Genomic DNA, 15203 nt, shown 5'->3' with positions numbered 1-15203 from the left:
AATAAGTGTAATGAATGTGCCTCATTCACTCCCCTCCTGCCTCCTCATCCTGACCCTAGAGAGCAGCCCTGCTATATGGCTCCTAAAGCGGTTTCTCACTCAACTACCTCCCCTACTCTCCAACCTCCAGCCCCCAAGTGATGATTTCTCTGGTTCTCCTCTGACCTTGGTCCCCCAAATCTGCCCTGTTGTCAGAGCATTGGGCTAGGAGTTAGGAGTCCCGGCTCTGCCATCAATGAGCTCTTTTGTCTCTTGTGGCCTTCTCTGTAACCTGAGATGGGGCTCTCTTCGCCCTAGGAAGTAAGTGGGATGGGAAGGTACCCAACCTTACTTAGGACTGCGGTATTCTGACCCAGAGTTGTTGCTTTTTCCTCTCTCTCCAGCATCATAAGTGTTCTGTGCATAATATAAAAATATATACACATTCATAAAGATAATAAACCAAAATCCTCCCCTCTGTGAGATGGGGATATGTTGCTACTTTATAGACTTGATGTCATTCACTCCTCACACCAACCCTGCCATGTGGGCGCTTCGATTATCCGATTATCCGTGTTTCACCGATGAGGAAAGTGAGGATTAGAGAGGTCCAGTTACTTGCTCAAGGTCACACAGCTTGAATGGTAGGTTGGGATACAGCATGAGGAATACAAAAGTTTAAGTACTGGGAGGGCATTCTAGACAGAGTGAGAAATTTCCTCAAAGGCTCAGCTTTAACATGAGTTGCTCCTCTTTTTTTGTCGCTCAGGTTGTGGATGCAAAAGTGAAACAGTGCAAGTTGTGACCAGCCACCAGAGACTTAGCTGGGCAAGGGGCTGCCCCAGCTTCTGTTCCTGCAACTCTGGGTTACAAAACTGCCCTTAGCTTTGCCACTGCATCCTGTGTTGCTGGAGGACAGCCACTCTATTGTATTTTACAGCTTTACTGAGGCTTAATTAATGCAGGAGAAACTGGGCTTAACGTGTACAATTCAGTAGGTTTGGACCATTATGCCCGAGTGAAACCATCACCACAGTCAAGATAGTGAACAGGTCAATCACCTGAAAGCTTCCTCCGGTCACTTAGCAATTCCTTCCTCCACTCCTTCTCATATCCCTACCCCCAAGCAATCACGGATCCGTTTTTTGTATTTTTTTTATTGATTTAAGAGAGGGGAGAGGGAGAGATGGAAACATCAATGATGAGAGAGAATAATTGATCAGCTGCCTCTTGCATGTCCCCTACTGGGGGTCGAGCCCATAACCCGGGCATGTGCCCTGACCAGGAATTGAACCATGACCTCCTGGTTCATAGGTCAACTCTCAGCTATTAAGCTACACCAGCCAGGCACAGATCGGTTTCGTGCACTATAGATTAGTCTGCATTTTCTAGAATTTTATAAAAATGGGACCATCCTCAGCCTGATATCTTGAACTCAGCAGAATTATTTTAAGATTTATCCATATTGCACGTATTAATAGTGCATTCCTTATTTGATTTATTTTTATTTTTTAAATATATTTTTATCGATTTTAGAGAGGAAGGGAGAGGGATAGAGAGATAGAAACATCAATGATGAGAGAGAATCATTGATCAGCTGCCTCCTGCACGCCCCCTACTGGGGATGGAGCCCACAACCTAGGCATGTGCCCTTGGCCTGAATCGAACCTGGGACCCTCAGTCCGCAGGCCGACGCTCTTATTCACAGAGCCAAACCAGCTAGGGCTGATTTATTTTATTTTTAAATTAATGTACTGCTGGGGCTGACTGGCAGACCCCGAGCGATTATCTGTCACGTGTTTCTGTGAAAGAGAGGGCTAAGGCACTGCTTGGCTGTGGCCGCCAAGGAGCCCTGTTCGCCTGCCTCCTTTGGCGTTTATTGGTACAAAAGCTTGAACTAAAATTAACTATTAGATACTATTAGCAGGGTAAGTATCCTTGAGAAAATATATGCGTCCTTTAAGCAAGGTCTGGTCTTTATTTTTTATTGATTTTTTTACAGAGAGGAAGGGAGAGGGATAGAGTCAGAAACATCAATCATGCTGCCTCCTATACACCCCCTACTGTGCATGTGCCCACAACCAAGGTACATGCCGCTGACTGGAATTGAACCTGGGACCCTTTACTCCACAGGCCAATGCTCTATCCACTGAGCCAAACCAGTCAAGGTAAGATCAGGTCTTTAAAGACTAAACAATAGAGATTCTAGCAAACGCCCCGGGGGCTCAGGATCGGACTTGTTTGAAAAAGTCAAGGTGGGGGCTGCCGCCTTGGGCACGGTCCCCTCAGAGGCCCCCGACCTTTTGGAGAATCTTCCTTACAGACATTCCAACCAAGTCCCATGCTTCCCCACAACGTACAAGAACAAAAACACTTTTGTGTGAACAGTTCTATGCATTTTAACAAAGGTATAGATTTGTGTAACCACCGCCACAACCAGAATACGGAATAAAAAACTCCCTGGTGTTATCAATGCCTTTGTAATCCCACCTACCTCTACCCCAACCCCTGGGAACTACTGATCAGATCTCCATTGACAGTTTGTCTTTTCGAGAACGTCATGTTAATGGAATCAGGCGGTATATAGCTTTTTGAGACCAGCTTCTTTACTCAGCATAAAGACTTAGAAAGTCATCTAAATTGTGTGTTTCTTTCTTTCTTTTTTTGTGTAGTATACCACTGCATGGAGGTATGAGTTTGTTTATCCATTCACCTGTTGGATATTTGAGTGGCTTCCAGTATTTGACAATTATGAATGGAGCTTCTATAAACATTTGTGCACAGGTATTTATGTGAACACATGTCTTCATTTCTCTAGGATAAATACCTAGAACTAGGACTGCTGGATCGTATAGTAAGTGTATGTTTAACTCTATAAGGAAACTGCCGAATTGTTTTCCAAAGTAGCTGTATCATTTTTGTATTTCCATCTGCAAAGTATGAAGAGTCCAGCTGCTCTGTCCCCTCACCAGCACTTAGCTTTGCCAATGTTTTTTATTTTAACCATTCTAATAGATGTGTAGTGGTATCTCATCATAGTTTTAATTGCATTTTCCTAATGACTAATAATACAAACCATTTGCGTAAATGTAATTATTGATATATTATGGTTTCAGCCTGCCATTTTATATTTTGTTTTCTGCTCATTCTCTCATTTCTCATTTATTTGTTGTTGTTTTCCCCTGTCTCCTAAGTTCTTTATGTCTTTTAGCTATAAGTCCTTTATTCAATACAGGATTTGTAAATATGTTCAAGTCTCTGGCTTGACTTTCCATTTTCTTGAAGATGTATTTGAAAAGCAAAAGTTTTATATTTGAAGTTGAGTTTGTCAATTCTTCATTCATGTATTATGCTTTTGGAGTCACAGCTAAGAAATCTTCATTTAACCCAAGGTCACGAAGATAGTCTACTATGTTTGCTCATAACATTTTTTAAAAAATATTTTATTATTGATTTCAGAGAGGAAGGGAGAGGGAGAGATAGAAACACCAATGATGAGAGAGAATCGTTGATTGGCTGCCCCACACTGTGGATCGAGCCTGCAACCCAGGCATATGCCCTGACTGGGAATCGAACCATGACCTCCTGGTTCATAGGTCGACGCTCAACCTATAAATGTATCAAAGCAATATGTTGCCTCCTGCAAGCGCCCTGACCAGGGAGGATCCTGCAATCCTGGTATATGCCCTTGACTAGAATCAAACCTGGGACCCTTCGATCCGCAGACTGATGCTCTCTCTATCCACTGAGCAAACCGGCTAGGGCTCCTGGATCTTTGTATGCCAAGTAATTTTGTTTTGAATTCTAGACATTTTGAATTTTGAGACTTGGTCTTATTTGAATACTATGAAGAATGTTGATATTTATATTTTAGCAGGGAATTGACTATTGGATTCGGCCACAAGTTCTGACCAGCCTTCTGTGGATTGTGGTTTCGATGTTAATTCCATTTTGGAAGCCTTTGCAGTACTGTTTAGATTTGTCCCATGTGTGCACCATCCAGTGGTCAGTCTGAGAATTGGGTAGTGGTTTATCCTTTTTTTAAAAATATTGATTTTACAGAGAGGAAGGAGAAGGAGAGTTGGAAACATGGATGAGAAAGAAACACCAATCAGCTGCTTCCTGCACGCCCCACACTGGGGATTGAGCCCACACCCACAACCCAAGCATGTGCCCTAACTGGGAATAGAACTGTGACTTCCTGATTCATAGGTCAATGCTCAACCACTGAGCCACGCTGGCGGGGCATGGTTTATCCTTTAGTTCAATTCTAAGTACTTGGTATGCTGCTTAGGACCAAATCCTCAGCTTGGAGTTAAGTTCAGGAGTTCACAAACGACTCGGTTTCCCGAGTTCCTCCTTCTCCACAATCTCCCTAGTAGTTCTGGGTTCCCTGGGGCCGCTCTTTTTGGTCAAAAAGCTGGAGTTTTAGTTCCTTTGCTCTGCAGTGCACTTCCTGCAACTGTGCCCCCTTCCAGGGCCAAGTGGCAAAAGGATGGAGAGCCAAGAGAGCAAGAGCCAGGGCCAGCAATAGGGTTTGTCCCAAACCCTGGGACGCCTCCAGGCAAACTCCCTCCCTTAGAGTTTTAGGTGCCTGCAAGCCTCAGATATCACTGCAGCAGGAATGTTGGGGGTGGGTCTGGAGCATGAGAAAATGTATAAGGAGAGGAGAGCATTAGGAGTTTCTTTCCCAATCTTCAAACCAGAACTAAAGGGCTTCTCCTACAGTTTCCACTGTCTGTGCCCTGTAGCCACGTTCGGATTTCAGACTGCTTTAAGTCCAGCCCGGAGAGCACTGGAGGGAAAATGGGGCCTCATCCCCTGGTCAATGGTCCTCCAAATACGGATTTTCTTCCCCAACGCACCTGCTACTATTTACTCTGTTCAGAGTCCTCCATGCATCCCGTCCAGGTTTTATGGCTGCATTTAGTGGAAGAGACAGAGTGGAATATGTTTACTCCGTGTTACCTAGTTCATTCCTTTTTATTGCCAAGTGGTATTGCATTGTATAGATTATGCTACAACCTATTTATTCATTCTCTTGTTGATGGTCATTTTTGTTGTTTCCAGTTTTTGCTTATTACGAATTAAGCTGCTATGAATATTCAAGTATAAGTCTTTGTGTGTGGACACATACTTTCATTTGTTTTGGATAAATATCTTGGAATGGAAAAACTATGTATGGAATGGAAAAATGTATATACATATTTATGCCATATATATATATATGTATACACACAATTATATATATATATTATATGCCATATATTATATATAACTTTATATATGAGATATATATATAAAATAACATTTATATATATATAAAATAACATTTTATATATATAAAATATATATATAAGATATATATATATAAAATAACATTTTTTAAAGGAAACTGCCAAAATGTTTTTTAAAATAGTTATATTATTTTACATTCCTGCCAACAGCTTAGGAGCATTCCAGTGGCTCCGCACTTGGCACAGGCTTTTTCATTTAGCCTTCCAAGAGGATGTGTAGTGGGATTTCACCGCAGTTTTAATTTGCATGTCATAATGGCTAATGATGTTGAGCATCTTTTGAACTGCATATTTGCCTGCATATCTGTATATTTTCTTTGGTGAAATATCCATACAAATCTTCTGGCCATTTAAAACACTGTGCTGTTTTATTGTTGAGTTGTGAGCATTCTTTATATATTCTACACACAAGTCCTTTATTGGATATATAATTTGCAAATGTTTTCTCCCAATCCACAGCCACCACATTTTATTCATCTGTTTGGCTTTCCCTCCATATTCTGCCTGGATCCATTCCCTGTTCTTCCCATTGATATCACCGCCACCCTGGTTCACCTCTTCTGGACCATTCTCCTGCTCTGGCCTCACATGGTCTCCTTGCTTCCACACTGGCAGAAAGTCTGGGTGTATAGATGTACATGTGAACAAAACTAACTCCATTTCTGTGTCCCAGATTTCATTCCATTTTTTTTAGGTTTCATGCTGTGATCTTTGACCAACCTCACTGTTCTTAGTAAACATATCAAAGCTTTCTAGTTGATGATTACCCATGTTCCTTAAAATGTAGCCATAAATTTGTTTTTAGTAATAGACAAATGGCATGGCAATCAAGATAAATATCGAACTGGTAATAGTATCGATTATAAACAATCATCTATCATAAGACCACCAGGAGGGATGGCCCCTGGTACTACTGCAATTTTTGTCCCTTTGTCTTGTCAATCATTAGCACTCAAGATATATTGTAAAAAATAATACCAGCAGAGAATAATCTGAGCAGACGGCTGGGCTGTCTTTTCTGCTCCAAAGCAATCGTCCTGTAAGTAAATTCCCCTATAACAAATTGTTATAATCTGTGGAGTTGTTTGCTTCATTTGTCGGTCTTACGATACCTTCTCATTACGGTGTCCATTACACCTTTGCCCCACCATCGGACACCTGGACTGGCCTACACTTCAGTCTATTTAAAAATGCACACCACATCACTTCACCTCCATGTACTAGTGTAACATCCTTCAAAGGCTCCCCGTTCCCTTGGCATAAAACCCAAGTCCCTGACAATGGGGCCCAAATGCTCACTATCTGATCCCTAACTGTCTTCCTGGTCCCATCTTCTATCATCCCCCACCCCTTGCCCGCCGCGCTGCAGCCACAATGATCCTTTTCCTCAAACACACCAGCTTCTGTTCCTAAGGCCTTTGCACAAGCTCTTTCCTCTGCCAGGAATACTCTTTGCCCTGTTCTGCACATTGCTGACTCTTCTGTCATTTAGAAAGTTAAAAGTTCACCACTTCAGACAGACATTCCTTACACATCTGGAGTGGCTACCTCCATACTCTCTCTGACATCGTGCTACAGTATTTTATTTCTCTGCAGAATAGTTATCACAAAACAACACTTCCCTTGTAGTGCCTGCCTCCACTAGAATATGCTTCATGAAAACGGAGACTTTGTCTTCTTTATTTCTATATCCCTAATGTGCAGAGCAGTTCCTGGCACTCAGCACAGGCTCAATAAATTCTTGTTGAGTGTCTGTGCCTACTTCTGTGCCTGGCACCTGGCCACAGAGTAAATGTTTGCCGCCTGAATTTGTCAGGTAATCCATCCCTATGGCACCAACGGTCAAAAGCAGCCCTGGGCCCTGGCTGGTGTTGCTCAGTAGGTTGAGCACCATCCCATGCACCGAGAAGTTGCTGGTGCGATTCCCAGTCAGGGCACATGCCCAGATTACAGACTCAATCCCCAGTGGTGTGCCGGAGGCAGTCGATCGATGTTTCTCTCTCTCTCATCAATGTTCCTCTCTTTCCAAAATCAATTTTTTAAAAAAAGCATTCCTGGGCCAGAAGAGGGAGGGTAAAGACACACATATAGAAATATGACAAAAGAAAAGTTGCAGAGAAGCCTAAAAGGGATCAATTTCTCCAGAAGTGTTTTAGGACCTTGTGACAGAGTTGCCATGTCCCTGGCTCTGGCGTGGGTTCCCACCCAAGGGACAGCCTTCCCTTGGTTGCTGGGGCTGTTAGGCCCCCAGAGAATGCACACGAGGCAAAGGAACAGCTGGCCGGCGCGGCCCAAAGAACCTTCACCGGGCCTGCCCGTCAGGAAATGGGACCCTTTGGACCTCATCTGCTGTTCACTGTGCTCCGGCACATCCTGGTGTCTGCAAGTTGATCTTCCCATCCCACAATCCTCAGCACGGTGGTCCCCTCCCAGGAACTGGTGACAGCTTGTTGTTCCCTTGGCTCCTACCCTCTCCCAGACCCTGTGGCACCAGGCCTGCTGGCTGCGTATGGCATCTGGGGCTGCACAGACAGGGTAACACACAGCGCCAGTTTCTTCTCTTCGGGGACTTTCCCGTAGGCCTCAGCCCTCCCTGAGAGCGTGGTTGGGAAGCAGTCTGAGGAGTCCCTGTGAGGAGGCTGCATTGCGCTGGTGAATCCAGGGCCACCCCTGGGGCGTGGAGAGGAGCGGCTTTCCTGAGCACTCAGCACTCTCTGAGCCCTGAAGAGAGATGTGGCCACCCACGCTGCTTTGGCCTGGGAGAGAAGCTTCCCTGAGGTCAAGACCCCTGCCCAGCTTCCAGGAGCCAAGTGAGGCCTCAGCCTTCCCTGGAACTAAGTCATGAATGATGTAAACACACTCCCAGAGCCTCTTATCAGAGGTGGGGACTCCAGATGGCAGGGCCGAGTCTGGGCAGGGCTTATCAGGCAAAGCCACTTTTTTTGTGGCAGAAATTTCTGGGAAGTGGCTGCCCAGGATGTGGCCCTGTTTGTGGACTTCTTGGCTTGGAAGTAAGGGACCGAGGCAGCACACGCGGAGTCCCTCTCATCCAGCACTCCAAACTGCGCCCTGTGCCCCGAGGCATGGACCGGGGCTCAGGAGGGGCGTGAGTCCAGATGAGGTTTGCCTCCATCCTCAGCCTGGATTGGAGAGTGGGGCAGGAATTCTGTCTAGGGATGACTCTCCCCCCTTTCAGGGCGCCTAGGGCACTGCGCCTTCACAGGCCTATCCCTTGGCCTTCAGTCCCAGGCCAAATCCTCTGTGGGGCCCATGGGGGCTTGCTCTGGGGGAACCCAGGAGGCGCCTGAGCCCACCTGAGGAGTGTGCTGAGCCTAGGATGCAGGCCTTCCTGGCCACCATGGCAGGGGAGAGAACAGAGTCCTCGTTTGGCCTCTCTTGGCAGTCACTTTAGAAAACCCATCTCTGCCTGCCTTTGCTTGGGTTCCTACTCTGTCACCCGTTCAAAGGATACTGACCAGGAAACAGGTGCTTTTTACCAGGCGGCACCCGCCTATCTGCCTTAACCAAAGTCTGGTCTCAGTTCCTTGCCCCGCCCTTTGAGCCCTTCTCCCTCCCCTAGACTCCCCCAAGAGGGGAAGAGGGTGTGTGTTAGCCAGCAGGGGGCGCTGCTGCCACAGGGTCAGAGCTTCCAGGAGTCTGAAGCTACAGGAGCCAGACTGCTAATCCCCTGGGAACACAGGTGGACCTGAGATGGATTCTGGTCCTGCTGGACAGAAAGGGGATGATGAACTGATAGACATGCCCCATCCAGAAATGGGGGCACCCTTATCCATCCTTCCCTGCTGCTGTGTCCACACTCCTAGTGTCCAAAGGGTATGGTAGAGCAGTCTTGATGTATATTTCATGTTCTAGCTGGAGTCACCAGTGACCTGGGCATTCCTGGGGTAGGCTGTGTGACCTCTCTCACCTCCTGCCCTATTCTCTTTAGCTCAATGTCCTTGACTCCCCAGACTCATAACCTAGGATGGAAGCCAAGGCCTTGGCAGCAGGCATACAGGCCCCTTTGGCAGGGTTGGGGTTCGTATCCCTACACGGCGCCCAGAATGGGGAACCTAGAGAGGGCCTCAGAAAGGTCCTGCTCCAACCCATCCCACATCCTGGCCATCCCCAAATTCTGTCTCCCGATCCTGCTCTCAAGTAGGCCCACTTCTCCCCATCCCCTATGGCCACAGTCCTAATCCACCTGAATCATTGAGCTGCCTCCTGTCCATCACCCTGCTCCCAGGACGCAGCAGGGTCCCAGACTAGGGTAAGCCAAGTAAGTGCCTATGGTGCAAATTGAAGGGGGTGCTCACTCGGAGGGTCATGCGAGTACAGAGCTGGCCCCTGAGAGTGTCTCCTCGGGTTTTGTCGCCTAGGAGACTGTTTGCCTCACCCTCGTTCCTCCCCGGTACCCCACATATCTCATCTTCCTGGCAGCCACAGAAAGCTCTAAAGCACGGGTAGGACTCCCAGTGACCCTCACAGGGTCTGCCCTAGAATTTACTTCAACAAACATCTGACGACAGACCCTGGCTCTCCAGAAGGGGGGGGACCATGGGTCGTGCCCTGAGGAGCTCCCTGTTTGGCAGGATAAGGTCCAGACTCCTGAGTACAGCATTCAGATTTCTTCACAGCGTGTCCCCCATTGGCTGGTCCAGCCTCAGCTCCCGGGGCAGCCACACCACAAGCAGGATCTGTGTGCACTTTCTTAAATATATATTTTTTTTATTTATTTCAGAGAGGAAGGGAGAGGGAGAGAGAGAGACAGAAACATCAATGATGAGAACCACTGATCAGCTGCTTCCTGCACGCCCCACACTGGGGATCGAGCCTGCAACCAGGGCATGTGCCCTGACTGGGAATCAAACCGTGACCTCCTGGTTCACAGGATGACGCTCAGCCACTGAGCCACGCCGGCCGGGCTGTGTGTGCACTTTTGAGGCTCCAGGCCTTTCCTTGGTCTATCCTGGAATGTCCTTTCCCACTGCTAGCCTACTAAACTTTGACTCCATCGCCCTGCTGAATACTTCGTCCTCAGAGCAGCCACCTGTGAACACTGGCTGAGATAAACTGCCGCTGTCCTCACACCCAGGACCTCTGCCCCTTTGTCTCGTACTCCAGATATGGCACACATGTCATTCTGTCAGAGCGCACTCAGTGCCTACAGTTTCTGAGAAGTGTGCTAGATGGCAGGGAGGTGACGCCGTGAACGTAACGGTCACATACTCTGCTCTCGGAGAGCTCACATCCACATTAGTGGTGGGGACTGTGGCGGCTCACTTCTAAGTGCCCCACACGGCTGGTAGGGGCCAGGGCTGAGCAACATTCTGTGATCACCAGATGCCCCCAAGTCTTCAGACTCCTGGAGTAACTGCTCTACGAAAAGCACATCAATCCACGTGTGCTCCAGCCCATGAGGCTGGGGGAACCCCCCTCCAACATTCACAAAGGTTCTCGAAGAAGGGAGAATGGCTTTTGATTCCTGGGGTGACCAGTCACCAGAGGTCCCCTCGCTCAGAGCTCCTCCCAACCCACCATGGTCCATTGTGCCCCCCAATATGGACTCCGTCTTCTGAAATACTCCCAGAGCAGCATTTCACATTGGCTATCTGACATGGTAACACACTCACTGTGGCTTGTCACCTGCCAAGCCAGAGGACAGACAGGCATGCTTTCTCCCGGACCATCCAGGCAGGCGGGTCACTGTTGACCCTTAACCCTCCTATCAGTCAGTCAGGGAAGAGATATTTTCCTGAAGACTTATGCACGCAGAGAAAGAACTGAAACCTCTCACACCTGGCTATGGTCCTCTTTAAATCGATCTCCTGTGTGGACCTACCTTTCAGGAGAGGAAGAGAACACTCACCTGATGCTAACAGCCCCTTTCCCGTGTTCTCTAGCTGGCTAGCCCTTTCACTGGATTCCCAATCTCTCTGTGGGACTTAGAGGGGCCACATATGTAAACAAGGCAATGGGAAAGAGAGCAGAGGTCCCCTTGGAGGGACAGAACCAGCAGAAATGATCGCAGTGCTGCTCAGGGAAGCCACGCACCTCCCTCCTTCTCTCCTTTTGGGGCATAGGTGTGTTTCTGTGGAAACTGTCCTGTTGCCAAGACCATCTCAGGGAAAATGTGCATACTGCTGAGACAATCTGAATCCATCCATCCACCCATCCTCCATGTCACACTGGTGCACAGGGCACCTGCTGTGCTCAGCCAGAGTACAGTACTCATGATAGTGTACCCCTAGGCCAGTGATCGGCAAACTCATTAGTCAACAGAGCCAAATATCAACAGTGCAATGATTGAAATTTCTTTTGAGAGCCAAATATTTTAAACTTAAACTATATAGGTAGGTACATTGTTATTAACTTAATTAGGATACTCCTAAGGCTTAGGAAGAGCCACACTCAAGGGGCCAAAGAGCTGCATGTGGCTTGCGAGCCGCAGTTTGCGAACCAGGGCCCTAGGCCATCTTATTCTTCTCCTGCCTCTTGTCCTGCTTTCCTTCCATGAATGTACCTACACTGAGTGGCCAGATTATTATGACCACCTGATGTTTGTAGGCAAATTAGCTATAATTTCGAGCTGAAGTTGCTAGAGGGCCAGACCATTATAAACGTCTGAATAGCACAACATACCTAAGTATCGTTGCTGATCAAGTTCATCCTATCATGTAGATGGTGTATCCCAATGGAGATGGCTTCTTCCAGCAAGACAATGCACCATGCCACGGTGCTCGTATTGTGCAGGAGTGGTTTCAACAACATGAGGGAGACTTTACCTTGCTTAGGTGGCCCCCACAATCACCAGATCTCAATCCAATTGAGCATTTGTGGGACAAAGCTAAAAGAGCCATCAAATCCACAACCCAACGAAGTACTGATGGGGTGTCATAATAATCTGGCCATTCAGTGTGTGTGTGTGTGTGTGTGTGTGTGTGTGTGTCACACTGAGTGGCCACCCCATCAGTACTTCGTTGGGCCACCTTTTGCCTTCAATACTGCGGTGATTCTTCTTGGCATTGACTCCACGAGATGTTGAAAGGTGATGCGAGGAATCTGACACCATGCCTGATGAATAGCTGTCCAGTTCTGTGAGATTTGATGGTTGTGGAACCAGCTGCCTGATGGCTCTTTTAACTTCGTCCCACAAATGCTCAATTGGATTGAGATCTGGTGATTGTGGGGGCCACCTAAGCAAGGTAAAGTCTCTCTCATGTTCTTGAAACCACTCCTGCACAATACTAGCACCGTGGCATGGCGCATTGTCTTGTTGGAAGAAGCCATCTCCACTGGGATACACCATCTACATGATAGGATGAACTTGATCAGCAACAATACTTAGGTATGTTGTGCTATTCAGACGTTGTTCCACACGAATTAAAGGGCCCAAATCAAGCCAGGAAAACATGCCCCAAACCATAACACTGCCCCCACCAGCTTGAAGAGTTGTACTCATGCATGTGGGGTGCATGCTTTCATGCTGTTTCTGCCAAATTCTCACTCTGCCATCTGCATGATGCAACTGGAAACATGATTCATCAGACCACATGACTTTTTTCCAATGCTCGACTGTCCAATCCTTGTGTTCCTGTGCAAATTGGAGACGTTTTATCTTGGTAACTGCAGACAGCAAAGGTGTTCGAACAGGCCTTCGGCTTCCATACCCCACACGATGCAGTGTATGGCTAATTTGCCTACAAAAGTCAGGTGTCATAATAATCTGGCCACTCACGTTCAAATATAACCCACGTTCAAAGGCTGTTAAATCGCGTTGTTTACCCATATCTTCAAAAAAAAAATCACTTCTACTGTCGTGGTAAACAACCTGCGTCCCTATTTATAATGGTCTGGCCCTCTAGCAACTTCAGCGTGAAATTTGCCTACAAACGTTAGGTGGTCATAATAATCTGGCCACTCAGTGTATAGCTCAGCTCTTGCTGAGTCCAAGCTACAAAGTCGTATTCCTATTGATATTTTCTAGCTTAAGCTACATCTACTGTTTCTGAAATGTGACTTCAAATGGAGCCCAACACAGACACTCGGAAAACCAGGTCCTCTCCCAAGTCAAATATATGGGCTTGGATCACAATTAGGCTTCGCCTCAAAGACATTAGTTGGACTAGGCAGAGAACCAACATCAGTGGGTCAGGCCTTGGGCCACAGGAGGAGGAGGGGACAACAATCTATTTGGTCTGGGGCCTCACTAAACTGCTGTCATGGTCACCAGGCCCCTCAAGGGTAACCCCTCATTGTCCTGAGCCTGATTCCAGGGCAGCCCCTGGAATTGGGATTCCCAGGCTGAGTCACCAGTGTCACCAGGGGCTGTGCTCGCAGCAGAAGCTCTACTCTTGCAGAATTTGGAGTTTCCCTGGCTCTCTCCCACGCCAGCCACCTGATTCTGAGCCTGGTTCAAGGGAAGTCAATGCTGGCCTGGACAAGAGATGCTTGAGGGTCTGTCTGCCTATCCCTCCACTGGTTAGCTGGCCGCTTCCAGAGTGGCTACTACTGCTACTTACCCCACCCTCAGCTCTTCTGCACTGGGAAGTTCTACTTGTTTGTCTTCCTAAGAGCTACGGTCTCAGGGCTATCAGGAAGAAGACTCCCATCACAGATTTGGTGTCTTGAAAGCAAGAATTTAAGAGACATGGGCCTGCAGGTGATACTGGCCACCTTGGCCCCAGCTATTGCTTTATTCTGAAGAGGTCAGGGAGGGTCCTGGGCTGTGCCTCATCATTCCAAACTCCCAGCCTCTCTGGCTCCCATCCAGGCTCAACCCACAAACATCTCTGGCTTGAGCTACAAGCCCTGGGGAGGGGAGGAAGTGGCCGACCCCCACAGGCAGCATTCCTTTGTGATGACTACAGTCTGCTCACTGCCCAAACTACTCCATCTGGAGCCAGAGGACTCCCCCCAAAGGAGCTGAGGCCTTCTTCAACTGAGGTTATCCACAGGACCTGACTGGGCTGGAGGGCCAGGAGCAGGCTCCAGAGGTCCCCTGGGAGCCGGCCAGAAGGTTGCAAGGCCCGCTCTAGATGCCTCCAGCTCCATTTCTTTACTCACTGAGGTTCTCCTAGTGATTAACTGGGTTCTAGGCCATGGGGACCCAGCAGGCTGGACTGGGCAGGCAGGGCCCGTGCCTTAAGGAGCTCCAAGTCCTGTAGGGGAAATCCCCTGACAAATAAAGTACATAAATGGGATAATTTCAGCAATGGCAAGAGCTATGAAGACATGTGACAGTGGGTGGTAAAACTGGGGACTTCAGTGCTTTGAGGGGGCCTCCCCATTCCTTAGAGTCTAAGTGGTTTTCAACCTTCCTAATGCCGCGACCCTTTAATACAGTTCCTCATGTTGTGGTGACCCCCAACCATAAAATTATTTTCCTTGCTACTTCATAACTGTAATTTTGCTACTGTTATGAATCGTAATGCAAATATCTGATATGCAGGATGTATTTTCATTGTTACAAATTGAACATAATTAAAGCATAGTGATTAACCACAAAAACAATATGTAATTATATATGTGTTTTCCGATGGTCTTAGGCGACCCCTGTGAAAGGGTCGTTCGACCCCCAAAGGGGTCGCGACCCACAGGTTGAGAACCGCTGCCTTAGGCTCTACCTGCCTGCGCAGTCCCCCCCCGCCCCTGCCTATTCCGGCCCCCTCACCGACCCCCAAGGCCCCCTGCCAAAGAAGCCCCAGCGGGGAACGGGTTGGGGGAAGGGGCAACCGGGGGGGTTTTCCGGGGGGGGTTTTTCCCCAGCTCTCGTTGGAATTCCAGAACTTCCGGGCCCCGAGGTTGGAGTCGGAGGCCTCCGGCCCGACAAAGAAACGTAGTGTTCCCGGGAGGGTGGCGGGAGGTCGACAGTTTCCTGGGCACACCCGAGGTAAAAAACGGGGACTATTGTTTGTTTTTTTTCAT

This window comes from Myotis lucifugus, unplaced genomic scaffold (genome assembly GCF_000147115.1).
Source record: "Myotis lucifugus unplaced genomic scaffold, Myoluc2.0 scaffold_300, whole genome shotgun sequence".
Taxonomy (NCBI): Eukaryota; Metazoa; Chordata; class Mammalia; order Chiroptera; family Vespertilionidae; genus Myotis; species Myotis lucifugus.
This window is presented reverse-complemented; position numbering follows the sequence as displayed.